Raw genomic sequence first — 14,927 nt, forward strand, 5'->3', positions numbered from 1 at the left:
TTTAAAACAGTTTGTTTTGTCATGTTGGCCAAAACATATGGCAGCCAGTTTTCAAGACCTGGTTCCAGATGGTGACCACTAATCGATTCTTTATGTCGGGCAAAGTGCTTTTTCCCCCCTCTTTTTTGAAGCACTGTTACATAGTAAATATACAAGTAATGTAATGGCCTAAGTGTGTTAAGCTAACACGAGTAAACGTTCAAATAAAAAATTCTTAATATGGCAGCTGCACAGGAAGAAAAGAATGGAACGGTAAGAAATAGAAATAAAATGAAAGCCTTGCTGCTCTGTAACCGATTCACACTGTAAATTTAGTTGATTTCACAATGGCAACGATCTTTGTACTGCATCATATGATTCACGTCAAAGTGGTCTGCATTGTGTTACCTACACGCAATTCTTTTCTTCAATGAAAACCATTCCATTAACTATTTCATTAGCTTTATAATTGCACACATTTTTGTATAGAATAGAATTATATACATTCCTATAAAAAATATTTTTGCATTGTGATCCTGCATAGCAATGTCTTTTATCCTATTGCTATTCTGTATAAGTGATCCATTGTGAAAGAAAGAAAGGTTTATCTTGTGGTCTTAACTCCAGATAGCATCCCCCTTCCAGTGCTTTAAAATATGTATTCGTATTGTGTGTCTTACTGAACAGGGGCAGAATCTTAATATATAAGCATGTGGGGCATTTAAACCCCTTTGCTGCCAGCACAAACCGCTATTCTTTGTGTAGTAATAGACTTCATAATCCATGAATCAATAAACATGGATAGGCAACTATAGATATTCCCAACAAAGCAGACCACAAGATCCTAGTGCGTACATCTCAATGAGGATGATGGGAGTCCTCTTTATCATGTCATAGATTCAGAAAAGAATATGTTTGTGTCTGACCTAATAAATAAAATGTAATTTTGCCTAAACCAGTGCAAAGGTAGAGCAGGTCAATATAGTTATAGAATGGTAGAAAATGGTACATTTTTAAAATTGAGAACAGATGGTTGAAATCACAGGCTCTAGGTATCACATCAAATATCCCTGGTGCATTTAGATGTACTCTTTAAATAACTTTTTTTTTTTTTTTGGAAGCCCGAGGTGCGTGCTCCTTTGGTGCCGCATTCTGTGCACAAGGCAGCAGAAGCCAGACTACGATACCGAGTTCCCTCACGGAGAACTCGGACAAATTCCAACCCCCCCCCCCCCATGCTGGCCTTCTTGAAGAGAGGAAGGGGCCAGAAGGCTCCCAATCCTCCTCCAGCAAAGTCCAGACTTCACTGCCTCTTAAAAAGAAAAACAGTGTCCAAAACGTGGTTACAAAACATGTGCCATAGAATAGTGAGGGCCAAGCCGTGAATTTGGAAACCGTGAAATCAAAAGGGGATAAATTAATCGGCACTCGTGTTAAACGAAGTGAATTATATAAATTAAAGAAAAATAATTTAGGGACAAGCCATTTCTGGCCTGCCGGATTCAAAAATAAATCTTAACCCCTAAGACCAAAAGGTTCATAGGGGAAAAGGTAGTGCTGGAAGGCCGCCAGTGAGAACGTGCGCTCACCGTGTGCAGCGGCGTGCAATACCACACACGGTGACTCCGACATTTCTGCCAGGGCAATTCCACCTCAGGCTCCATTGCTTTCCTGAACCCTAAGGCCAGAGGACCAGTGTGATTCCCCCCCACCACAAGGGGAACTACACTTGATCTTAGCCAAAAGGCCGAGAAGCGATTTAAATAACTGCTTTAGTAGCACCACAGCTGTCATTTTGAAGTAATGTTATTTACTAAGACACACAATTTGCATTACTAGAGACTGCTTTCTTAGTCGCGGTGACTGCTGAGTTGAAACAGCTTGATATGTTCCTTTGACAAACCCCAACTTGCCCCACGTACGAGGAAGCTTGTTAACTATCCTAAGATTTACGTACAGACCTAAACAAATTCCACCGTAAAATACAGGTAAGCCTGTTTTGTTGCCTTAATGTGCTTTTTGAAGAGTGATATTAATCTCATGCATTTCTAGTTGGCATTTCTCTTTGGTAGTCAGATCTGTGCCTTTTGTTACATAGGATCAGATTTTGAAATAAAATAAGATGTGCGCATCACAGAAACGAAATGAAAGGGAGCAGTCTCCTGGGAGAGACGTAATCCACTTTAGAGCCTAGCTCACCACCAGCCTTTAACATATTCACAGCTTATAACAACCTACGAAATGGCGTATGTTGAAACAAAATATCAACCAGATCTGCACTCTTAGCATGTTTATTTTATGACTTTCTTTTGAAATAAACCAGAAGTATGATAATATGTGCATAGACTAAATATATCGTGTTTATCCCAAGCAGTAATCCAACAGAAGTACAAAACAGAAGAGAGAGCTGATTTTTTTTCCGTCTTCTTCTCTTATAAACCAGCAAGGCCAAATGACAGCCATGCCTGATGGCTGCTATCTTTTATGGTACAGCTGCGACATATTTTATGCATAAGAACGAATGATCAAAGATGTCTCCCGAGTCTGTCTGTCATGGAATGTTACCCCATATCCAGTGCATTTCTTTAAGTCAGTTAAAAAGGAGATTAGTTTGCTTTTTCTACTGCCTGGTAACAGGCACTACAACAATGTTTGAATGAAGGTTTTATTTTTGGTTTATATATATAATAACAATAATAAAATAATAATAAAACATCTTCATTAAAAAATATATCTTAATTTTATACTGCAATATCCTTCCCAATACGATTTAAAAAAGAATGACATTGTGTATGCAAGTATTTGTTACAGCAAAACACTATGGAGATTGTATATATAATCTCTCTCTCTCTCTCTCTCTCTCTCTAGAGAGAAAAAAAGGATATTGCAGCATACAATTAAGATATATATTTCAATGAATGTTATCATTTTATTATTATTGTTATTAATAATATTATGATCAAGCCCGGATTTGCCCTCTGGCACACCTGGCAAATTCTCGGTGGGCCGCTGACCAACAGCACCGCACCAATGTCTGTGCTCTGTAAGCATTAAAAAGGTGCTGTGCCAAAGCGCATATCAAGATGCCAGGCGCACTTACATCGTCAGGCGGCCACTGGCCTTAAAGTGCCAGGGCCACCTTTTCATCACCAGTTCGTCCCTAATTATTATTAGTTTGCGTTTATAGTATGGTAAAGCAAATCTTTGTTTTTGCATACTTTATGACAGCATCAACCCTTCTGACATCTGGATTTCTCTAGGACTTCACGGGGTGTTTTTTTTTTGTTTTTTTTTAAACATATGGATTTTAGGATATCATTAATATAAATGGTGCTGTCTTAAATCGCAGGAATGTGTAAATGCATGTGGCCAAAGACCAATATAGAAGTTATAGGTTATTGAAACAGGATGTTGGGAAAACATAAAACAAATAATGAATAAGCTGTTAATACTCAGAAGATGAATTTTACAGGTCCTACTTCATCCACTTGTATAAATGTTTCATATTCTATTTCTAAGAAGGAAACTGTTTTGGTTTACAACAGGAAAGATTATGATGTCATTGTGCTTTATTGAAGCAGCTTGCGTCTGTTTAAATGCTTTTAGTAAAGTTGATTATAGCAAAACCTGAATCGATGTTTCAGATAGCACAGCAGACAAAGGAAAAGCTGATATTATATATTTCAATAACTAAAGCCATTCATTTTAAGTATTGCATTTTTTTGTGAATATGCGCATGAGCTTTTGTAGCCTGGCCTGTAGACGTTGAAAAGGTTAATATTATAAGGCACTTGCAGAGAGAAGTGCTATTGCCTTTTGTTTTTCTCAAATATAAATCATATGCCCTTGTTCATTCATAATTTATATTAAAAAAAGCAATGCAAGCATTACAATAAGAGTTAAGGATCTTGCATGATGGCAGCAGAATTCCTTCCAGGAAAACACATGGTAGAAACCAATGTAGCCAATATTCACAATAATATTAACCAACTGATAACATTTGCTCGTGGTATTAGTACCATGTCAGTGCCTGCAGATATTCCATTCCATTCATCTAGTCTGGCCGTTTTTCCAGCTGTAAAGACTCAGACCTTAATCAGTCCTTGGCCTCTTCTTTGGTTATGAGCAATATGTTTATTTACTGATATAATATGAAACAAAACTACATGCTCCATACCTGCCAATATCACTGTTTGAAAATTTAACTTTTATTGGATATTAACATGATAAAGAAAACAAACAAACAAAAAAAAAACCTTAAAGAAAAAAAACACGAAATTTAGATATCCCATTTGTAACTTTTTTTGCTGGCAGCAACGTTAATGTACAATCTATAAACACAAAATTCTCTTGTGCAGAGGTATGCCATGGAAAATGGATCATATAATATAATATATCATCTTTGATGATATGGATTATTGGATAAGGAACATTAAAATTAGCAGAGCATAAGATAAACATTTATTGTATATGTTTTTACTAAAATATGGGCAGAGAGTAATAATGATATACTCTGTGTTGGTCTCTGTGTGGCGATCTTGATGGTTTTTAGTAGCGTCATAAGTATTCTAATGCAGAGAAAGTTGGTTTTAGTATATACCCGAGAACTTCCCAGAGGGTGGCTTCATTAGTGGCAGGGGGTGAGCGTGACAGATCGCTGCACCCCTGACCCAGAGACCCCGGGAAGCAGAGCAAACCCAGAGAGTTTCCAGCTATGTATATTTTATGACGTATCCACATTCCCATGCCGCCAGAAAACCTTTGACGTGTCAATGAATCTACCAACTCATTGGAGACTGAAAAGACCAAATAACATAAAAAAAAAAATTTTTTTGGTTTGTTGTTTTTTAACCACTAAATCCTAAATATGTTTTTTTACAGTCACTTTCAGAAAATGGAAGAGGCCTTGTCTACCGAGATTATAAAGTTAAGAGCTGAATCAATGGAGAATAAAACTGAAAATGAGCGATTAAAGGTAAATGTATCATTTAGGTGATTAGAATACGGATTGTCTTACTACAAATCAAGTTATTTTACAATTTTTCCACAGCTATTAAAAATCTTTACTTTGGCTTTCTCTAAACAGTATATTTCATGGATTTTGAAATAATATCAATATGAAAACTTAGTAATTAGATATAATAGGTTATGGGTAGCTGAATATGTTTATATCGTAACACTAGAAACCATTGGAATATCTAATAAATATAATTATTTCACAAAACCAAAGCTGAAGGAGTAAAAATACTGTGTGGCCTATGGGCTTAAATGACCTTTTAATACCCTCCATGTAGTTTGATTTACTAAAAGAGAATACATTGTATCTGTAAGGAATGCAAGGAGTTTCCTCGTAGACAACGAATGCTTTTCATCTAGCACTGAAAAATAAAGGAATAATTATGTATTTTATTCATTTTTCCTAACATTTATAATGGAGCTATGTGAACAGGCCCCTCTGCTTTGCTGATGCTGGCATTCTTCTTTGGGATTCGGTACAAATGACAGACTGGATGCTGCAGGGAGAAAAGCCTTGACAGTATGCATATAGACCGGTGTCCAGTAATGGCTTGACTGGCATCTAAAAGCAGAAACCAGTTACTAAATGAGCAATGTTTATCACCAAATTGAGACTTGGGTTGCAGGGACGCAAGGACAATGAAGCAAACCGTGATGATTGAAGTCATTACAGCCCTTTGAATACTATTAACTATTAACGTGTGGTTTCAGGATCAACACAAAGCTACAATAGACAGCACCACAATGTTTTCTGCAATAACCCATTTTATTGGACAATCATAAAATTATTTGTTTTTTTAAAGGCAAGTGGCACCGAACAACAATCACTACTTACAAAACTTAAGAGGCAACTTGAAGCCCAAGAGTAAGTACTTACAAAAATATTTTCGTCCTCATCTATTCAGTGTTCAACGCGTTAACACTCGTATATTTTTACTATTAAGCTATAAAATGCAAGTAAGAAGTTGTTTTTTTCTATTCATGAAGTTGTGTGCATCTCTAGGCAGCAATATATTGGGGATGCATTTGTAAAATGTTTACTACATGTCTACTATCAAATCATTATTACTCATCAGATCTCATATATTTGTAATTTAGCATATGTAGAAGTAAAAATGGAAATATATTTTGCATACACATATATGAATAATCATATTTGAAATCTGCAAATTTATAATTTTTTTTTCTTTTAAAAAAACTTTTTTGAAAATACTGTGTACTGTATCAAATACATTAAGTGCAATGTATACATTTATATTATAAATTTTGTACTGTTGGAATTTTCATGTTAGAGCGGATGATAATTGGGGCGACTATTCATTTTTTTCTGTTCTAGATAATATAATGAATTCACAATAAATGTAATGTAAACAGTGAGATCCGAGCATTTTAGCTTTAACTAAACGGCATCCTCCGGCCTCTAAAGTTTTTGTACTCAACAAAATGTTCACATTTGCATATTTCAAAATTTACAAATCGTTATTGCACAAGCATATCTGCATGTATAAATCAACATCGGTCCTAGCTATTCCAGGCAGCTTTCTAACACTGGATGATTATGTCCTGGTCTCGCTGAGCCTTTGTTAGTTAGTTGGGAATTAAAGATTAACCACATTACAATTTTTTCTATTATTCCAACTGCAATAGGTTACAAAAACACACCATATTTCAAGTAAGATATGATTTTCTTATTGCGCAATTTTAGAACCGTATTACGCTACAAGAAATCATTCCATTCGATGTGTGGATATGCTCAGATCATTGTGGGCTTAACATAAAACTCTGCTGGGCATGAGAGCACAGGATCTTATAATAGAGATGTCAGTTTTAGTATGAAACATAAACATATTTTTTATTCAGATATAAGTGCTTATAGTGATCAATGACAGTGTGCGGAGTACATTAGAATTTGTTTCTGATCAGCGGAATGCAATTATTCACAAAACTCAGAAGGCAAACTTGTGAAAGAAAGCAGAAGAGTTATGACTTTCTTACAGTGCAGGTAATTTTAATATAGACGAGATTGGTCCAAGTCCTGCAGTTTGGACTGATAGATTATCTTGCAGAACTATCATTTCAATAATCTCAATGACAGTGTAGCAGTGGATACTTGGTACACTATTATAAATTAAATTTACGGCAAATGTCATCGCAGGGAATATGGAAAGAAATCCGTCATTTGTGTTTGTGGAAGTTGAGATAGGAGGGAAAAATTTAAGATTCCGTGACAAAACACAACAAAAATGATGTATATGTTATGGCAATATTACCAGTTGTATGCAATTTCCTTTTTCCATTACAATTTCATTAATATACTGGAGACACAACTGAGTATGCTATACCAACACAGCATGCTCTCAAAATAAATAAGCACATACCAGCATACCCTGTGATAAGCAGAAATGGCTGGTTTGCTAGGCGAAGCGGAAACAGTGAATGTGACAAATTTGCTAAGGCTAACAAGTGAATCCGTGGATGGTAGCCATGTTTACCCACTGTACTCTTACGGGTTGTGAAGCACAATTTATAAGAATACAAGTCTGGACACAGCAGGTAGAAACATAATATAGAGAATGCCCCAGAAAGGGGGTTAGTGTCCTGATCAGAATGCAGCTGTGTTAAGCACAAGGACATTTAATATACATTTCCGTTCTCAGTATGTCGGCAGCTCCCCCCCCAGCTCTTTCTGATCATATTTCTAGATGTGTAAGTGGGTTTAACTCTTTAAGTATCGGGGGGGGGGTGCTTCATTACCTGAAATGTAGGAAAGGGTAAAAAGACCCATATTCTCCTCGCAATAACATCTAACAAATACATTTTCATGGAGCACTTGTATAGCATGTATAATCATGTTTGTATTTAAAAATTATTATTGTTATATGTATGTGTGTGTATGTATATATATATATATATCCTACAATTACATTTGCTGCAGGAAATATTCAGGTGTGGGGATGCCTATTGCCTATTTTGTAGTTGGTGACTCACTGGGATACTGTATTATATTGTGTGTGTGTATATATATATATATATATATATATATATATATATATATATATATATATATATATATATATATATATACACACACACACAATAGGGTCCAAAAATCCACTACTACAATCCGCTTTTTCATTCAGTGAATTTGTTTGGCAAAGCATACTATGTCTGGTGTCTGTAGATGAGTGTTTAATAATGCTTCTACTACCCCCTTAATTTCAGTGGAAGGGTTATCCATCACCTTTACCCACCATAACTTATGTAATGGTATTTGAAACAACAACAAAAAAAAGACTAAAAAAGAAAAAGCAATATTTGGTATGATCACCGTTTTGCCGTAATGACAATGCTTTAACTCTGGCAGACAGACACACCAGCCCTCCCTTAAAGTATCCCAGTGAGTCACCAACTCGACAATAGGCAATAAGCGTCCTCACGCCTGAATATTTCCTGCAGCATAGGTAATTGTAGGTTTTACACACTGTGGCTTTACACTTGTGAACATTGAGATTGCAGCCAAAAAATTTTGATTGCCTGTATTGTTTGGTCCATGCTAAACATTTTGTTGTGATAGCAACACACGATTTGGAATTTTGAATGTCTGTATAGTTTGGCTGATGCTGAAGTTTAGCCTTTTTTTCGACAAAGAAGTGGTTTAGAGACGGCTTCTTTCCTACAAAGGCCACACTTTGCCAGTCTGACTGTGCTTTTGCTTTCTAGGGTAGGTTGTTCTTGGTTTAAATTCAACTTAGCTGCTATTTGGCACTGGGGCAACTTGTCCATGAATTGTGTCAATAAGCTACTTTGACATGATTAAAAAGTTATTTAAACTGGTGTCCTTCAAAGGCCCTCAACAGGAGCACTTGCAGGAGCATATCAATAGAATTGATATCAGATGTTTAATTGCTAAAATGACCAATACAATGCACATGTGTGCTAGGATGAAATATTTAGTGTCAAAACAGTTTAGAAAATTTATAAGCAAATGGAGTGTGAAGAAGATATTCAAAAAAATGTAAATTCCACATAAAAGCTTAACAATTAGATACAAAAAACGTGTCTCTGTGTTAAATGTATTCCTAAATAATAATAATAATGATATAAATGTATAATCAACTTGTATAGTGAGTATTTGACTACTTTTTAATACATTATAAAAACAAATTGGTGATGAGGGACTTCAACGTTTGGACTCTCTTGTATATGGTCTTCTTGGGTTAAATTGAAATAATAATACATGGATCTGTTAAAATGATCTGTGAGAATTCCAGTTTGAAAACTGAAATGTGCATGTTACAATTTAGACACCATAATGTCCCATAAGCATGACAAACCTGGGCATGTGGGGCAATGCTGAACTCTGGGGATGTTGGAAATTGTGAGATACCTGCACATATACATACATACATGTGCAATGGTAGGTTCTTCATAGGATGTCCCTGTCTTTTTTATGGAGGCCATAGTAGCTGGTGTAGGCATAAGCCAGACAGGTTTAGGCTAGTAAAGGGGTATGGTGGAACAACAATGGGTAGCAGGCAATGCCAAAAGGTACTTCCAGTGTCCAGAGATTAAAAAAACAAACCTGGAGGTCCAGCAGTCGGATGCTTATTGGGAAAGCTCTCTGGTATCTTAAAATAAGGCACATAACCTGTTCAGTGCTCTGTTCATGAAGGTATATGAAATCTTTTTTCTCCACTCTGATATATAGCCAGGTTTTTGTTTTCAGACACACAAATGTGATTTCAATAATTCATTGCTGTAGATTCTTCCATACCGTACCTGTCATTTTTTGTTTCTGTGATTAATCATTTAATAAAGTTTCTGTGAACAACAAAACTGACAATGCAACTGTGAAATCAAGTTATAAATAAGACAGCTGCATTCTTAAAGTAAATTGTTTAGAAACCGGTTTTGGGCACATACTGTGTCTGTTGACAAATGAGGAATTGCATTGCTTCAAGGGGTACCTGTATGTAGCAAACAAACTTCACCAGAAATTGGATTGAGATAGTATGAAGTCGTTTGTATTTATTCATTATTATATTAGTACTGGACTTTAGCAAGATCTAATAAATTTTCTTGTAACGGAAATGTAACGATATGAATATTGAAAGATATTGTTAGTAACACGGCATAGCGAGCCTGCTTAGTTGATTACACATAGGTGGCATAAAAAAGCATTTGACTGAAAAATGGATATTGCTGTATTGTGATACCTTATAGAGCTAACATATATATACAAGATGAAAAGTCACAAGCTTTCAGCATCTCAGAGGTCCCTTCTGATTATATATATATATATATATATACACATACATATATATATATATATATTTAATGTATGATATTTTCTTGATCATTGAGAGCAACAGAGAGTGAAAGAGGTAGAGAAAGATAGTGTGTGATTATATGGAACTACATTCTAAAGATAAGGGAAAAAGAGAAGACCTATAAGACATGAAAACGAAGAGAACCACAGGTTATGATTTCATAAAAATATTTTGTGATGAGGACAGAAGTGTATAGGGAAACAGCAACATATAAGACAAATTTTAAACAATGAAAAGAACACTATACTGGGTAGTGGGTAGGTGGTAGGACCAACATCTGTTTCAGAGACAACTACAGGTGCTGGTGTTGGTCACAGGAATATAACCATGAACAAATTAAGCACAAACATGCAATGGTTCCATTTCTATGACAACCACTCCAACACCCACTACAATCTAATTTTAATTATGGTTCACAGTGTACTGAAAGATTCAGATGTGACCCTTTGCAATGTGAGTGCCAGATATAAAAATGACTTCATCATAATGAAATGCTATTTATAGGCTATGTACCTTCTACTGGTGACCTGGAGTATAAACTCACTGGGGATTACAATGCAGGTGTCCTAAACTTCTCATACCAAACAAATTCTATTTTCTGCTCTTGTAACCAAACCTCCCACTCTTGGCTGCCTAGAGTTCTCCTATCTCATGTTTGTGTCTATCGCTGTGGGGCGAGTCACACATAGGGTCAAAGTTATACTTCAAAGGCGAGCTCTCACCAATTATGTTTTTATCATTAGTATCTGATTAGAAAAGGAGCAGATGCATGGGGCTGTAACCCAGCGAATTGTGAAACAGCTTTAAGAAGACTGACGTAAGTCTTCACATGTTGATACTGCATCCATGGTGACATACGTAAAGGGGTACAAGTTCAGGAGGACAAAACTGCCCATTCAAAAGTGGACAAGTTTAGTAAAGCCCATGATAATCTTTAAGGTGGCTGATATGCTGATAGATCTCAAAGAAATAATGTAAGAGTTAGGGGCTTTCTGCAAATCCTTTGGAAGTGTACCTCGCCTCTTACTTCAAGGCAATTATTTCACAAGGTAGTGACCTGGATTTCACAATTGATAGAACCTATCGTATACCCAGGGATGTTGTTGTTAACCTTAATTTTTTAAGACCAAGCAAGCTATAATGACGCCAGTTAGAGACAAGATAAATATCCAAGATCAATATAGTCTTTCGCTGTATTTTCACTTATTGATTTACACAATAGCAAAGAAGAAGTTTTAAAGTGATCTCCAAAAATAAAAGCTCAAATACAAATGAGATCTCCATTTTAATCCATAAAGATTGGTCTTTTGAACTAAACAAAAAAGTGTTAGACCCTAATGGGAAATTCATATTTCTGGTATTAAAAACAAATAACCAATTGATCATATTGGCAAATTATGTGCCCAATGATAACCACTTTTCTATCTAAAGGGTTGGAACATCTTGTTAAGATCCGGCAAGATAGGGTTGTGGTGTGTGGAGATTTATTTGTCGTTATACCCTGAGCATGGCCTATTTGATTCTTGGTGTATGCTTCATGTTAATGAAAAAGTTTATTAATATTACTCAGGGGTTCACAACAGCTATTCCAGGATTGACTTTGTTTTTTGTAAATTTATTTTGCAAGATGTTCTGGAGACCACAATAGGCCATATAACATAGTCAGACCACGCCACTCTCTTGGTCACTCTACCTAAGTCTATGGCTGTGTGAGGAAAGGGGAGTTGGAGACTAAATTAATCTCTAATGGTTAGACAAGTTTTGATCACACATAACTGAGTTATTTCAGCTGGACTATTTTAGAGATACACCAGTTCCAGTGGTCTGGCTCAGGCATAAGGTAGTTGTTAGGGAGTTGTTGATTAAGAAAATCATGCAGGAAAAATACTTATGTGAAAACATTGTAGTTGCAGAACCCACATATAAAGCTAATCCTACAAAAGTTACCATGGAAGCATTATACCTAGCGAGAAAGAAGGTGCTGCTTTCAGCTTTTAAAAAAGGCAGACAACTATTTTACAGAAAAGGTTACAAGAGAGACACATTGTTAGCTTGCAAGTTAAAACAAGTCCAGACTAGAATTCCCTATACTGGCCATTAAAGCCCTTAGACTTAATAAAGCACCAGACCCTGATGGGTTCTCCAACATTCTCATTGCTAGAACTGTTAGTACCTTCATATCTCCATAAGATATTTCATTATATTTTTAATAAGGAATCACTCCCCTTGGAAATTCTGGAGGCTTATGTGGTTGACCGAAGCCGGGTAATGAACCTATTAAGTGTGATACATATCACAGATCAGATGGGATTTGTGCAGGGCCACTAAGCCCTTGACAACACTAGATAATTTGTCAATGTCAATATCATCTCTTATGCACAGAAGAGGGCATCAAGACTCATTTTGCTTTCATTAAATGCCACAAAGGCCTTTGATAGGTTAAACTGGATCTATATGGCTGAGGTATTGAGGTGTTATGAGTTACCAAGTAGTTTATCAGAGCAATGTTAGCATTATCCTCATGCCGGGAAGCCAATGATTTTTGGGCTGCTTTTCACTCAGAGGCTTTCTAGATAACAGGACAATGTAGGGATGCCCTTTATCCCCTTTTATATTTGTACTAGCCCTGGAACCGCTGACCAGGGCTATCAGGTCCCATCCACTTATTCATGGCATCCGCCCTAAAAATATGATGTGTGAATCTCTTACTAGAATTATAAAGCAAAAATATAAACTTGGGCCTATCTAGCCTCTGACATTAGGAGGTGGGGTAGTTATGAGATATCTTGGTGGGGTCAGATGATTTCATTAAAGATTATGTTCCCTACCAAAGCTTTTATATCTTTTTAGAGCTGACAGAATTGGCAAGATTTAATCTTTTAAGACCTAGAGGCCTTGATTCTCTTCTGGGGTTTTTATGCTCCATTTTTTCAGGTGGGATGGGGCCCCCAATCTAGCATCCTATCATGATGCAGATAGATTCGCCCAGGTGATTCAGGTAGCTATGTGTTTTAGCTTACTTCATTGAGATTGACTTTTTGTACCCACTAAGTTACAAGTTTTGGCAACAGGCCTTACCATACAAATTTACATGAAAATATCCATTTCAAAATATCCAGGTAACATGCCAGTTAAGAAGATGGGGGCAACATTGAAGTAGAGCTGGATGCATCCGTTGGCACATATCTGTCACAGATGATCTGGTTGGATGATTCTAGTAGCATGATATGTATATTTTACAAGGCAATTGGTCTGTAACAGACACCATGTTTATCTACTTTTTTCCTTTCTCTCTCTTTGTTAACCTGTCTCGCATCTGTACTTTATAAACTCAAATAAAAGTAGGAAAATGAAAAAAAACCTTTCTACAATTATTTGGACACTGATGAAAGTCTATGAAGGAACAAAGGGAAGACAGCAGAGAGTTAGGGGTCTTGAGTGGAGCCTTGGTGGGAAGTTGACATAGCCTAAGAAGCAATCCTCTGTCTCTTCAAAGAGTTAATGTGACTTTATTTTCCCATCTCACCCCTAGCAGGATCAATGGTGAATGGTGAGGAACATTGTGGGCTATATGCTTCTCATAGGGTATTTAAAGCCCCATGTCACTTAATAGGAATAAAGAATGATGGGGTCAAAGCATGTTCACTAGTTTATTTTTAATTTTATACTTATATTTGGTAATATTTGATAGATATTTGTCTTCACTTACAACTTGCAAAATTGAAGTTGTATAAGCTCTCGTACTCAAAAGCAATGTGTGTATTAGTGAATATTCTAATTGTTATGCAAGCATTGCCATGGAAGTGTCGTCAGTTGAGTTAACCCTGAACTCGACTACCCACTTTACTTTTTATAGAATAGACCCAAAGGTTTGCATAGATGTTTTTCCACATAAAATATGCTCATATTTTAGATATTTTGAAAGTAAAATTTGTAAATTTAATATGAAAATGTGTTATGCTGAAAATATATGTTACACACAATTATGTTCCCCTTAGGCATTTAAATGTTAGTATGAAATAACAGCCAGTATTAAAATATCCCTATAGTGCGCAAAGAATGCATATCTGAACCTGATTGTAAAACAAGCTTTTATTTTTCAGAAGAAAGTGACATCCCTGTAAAGCACATCAATATATTTCTCAACAAAGACTTTTTAGAAGCAAATGGTACTTAAGAACAAGTAATTGTCAGCTGCCATTCTTTACAGTTAAAAAACCACTCATGTTATTGATTGGTGCCAATCACAATGAATGTAAAAATAGACATTCAAAAAGGATCAGCTTTTAGAAAAGACATAATTACATATCCAGCTAAGGGACTTATCTACCAGTGTGGCTTCACTACTATCATGACGCTTATAAAGCAGAATATTAAAATGTAAGTGGAATTGCAAATTACTTCTTATTTAGAAAAAGGAAAAAAAAAAAGGTTTTACCAGATATCTCAAAAATATGTGTCTGGGTTTGGGAATAGAATTTCATGGTCCTTTTAAGGAAACTGCAACCTGTATAATAATAATAATATTTCAGAACTGTACCCTTTAACAGTTTTTTTCCAACTGATGTACCCCATTTGGATACTAAAAGTGTCTTCGTGACA

At 35.9% G+C, this 14,927-nt stretch overlaps 1 pseudogene; it reads right to left on the minus strand.

Moving 5' to 3' along the window:
* Window positions 1-1,558: 1,558 nt before the first annotated feature.
* LOC149305492 (U2 spliceosomal RNA) lies at window positions 1,559-1,738 on the minus strand (annotated as a pseudogene).
* Window positions 1,739-14,927: the final 13,189 nt, after the last annotated feature.

This window comes from Sceloporus occidentalis, unplaced genomic scaffold (assembly GCF_023333645.1).
Source record: "Sceloporus occidentalis isolate IW3139 unplaced genomic scaffold, rSceOcc1.0.p SCAF_11, whole genome shotgun sequence".
NCBI lineage: Eukaryota > Metazoa > Chordata > Lepidosauria > Squamata > Phrynosomatidae > Sceloporus > Sceloporus occidentalis.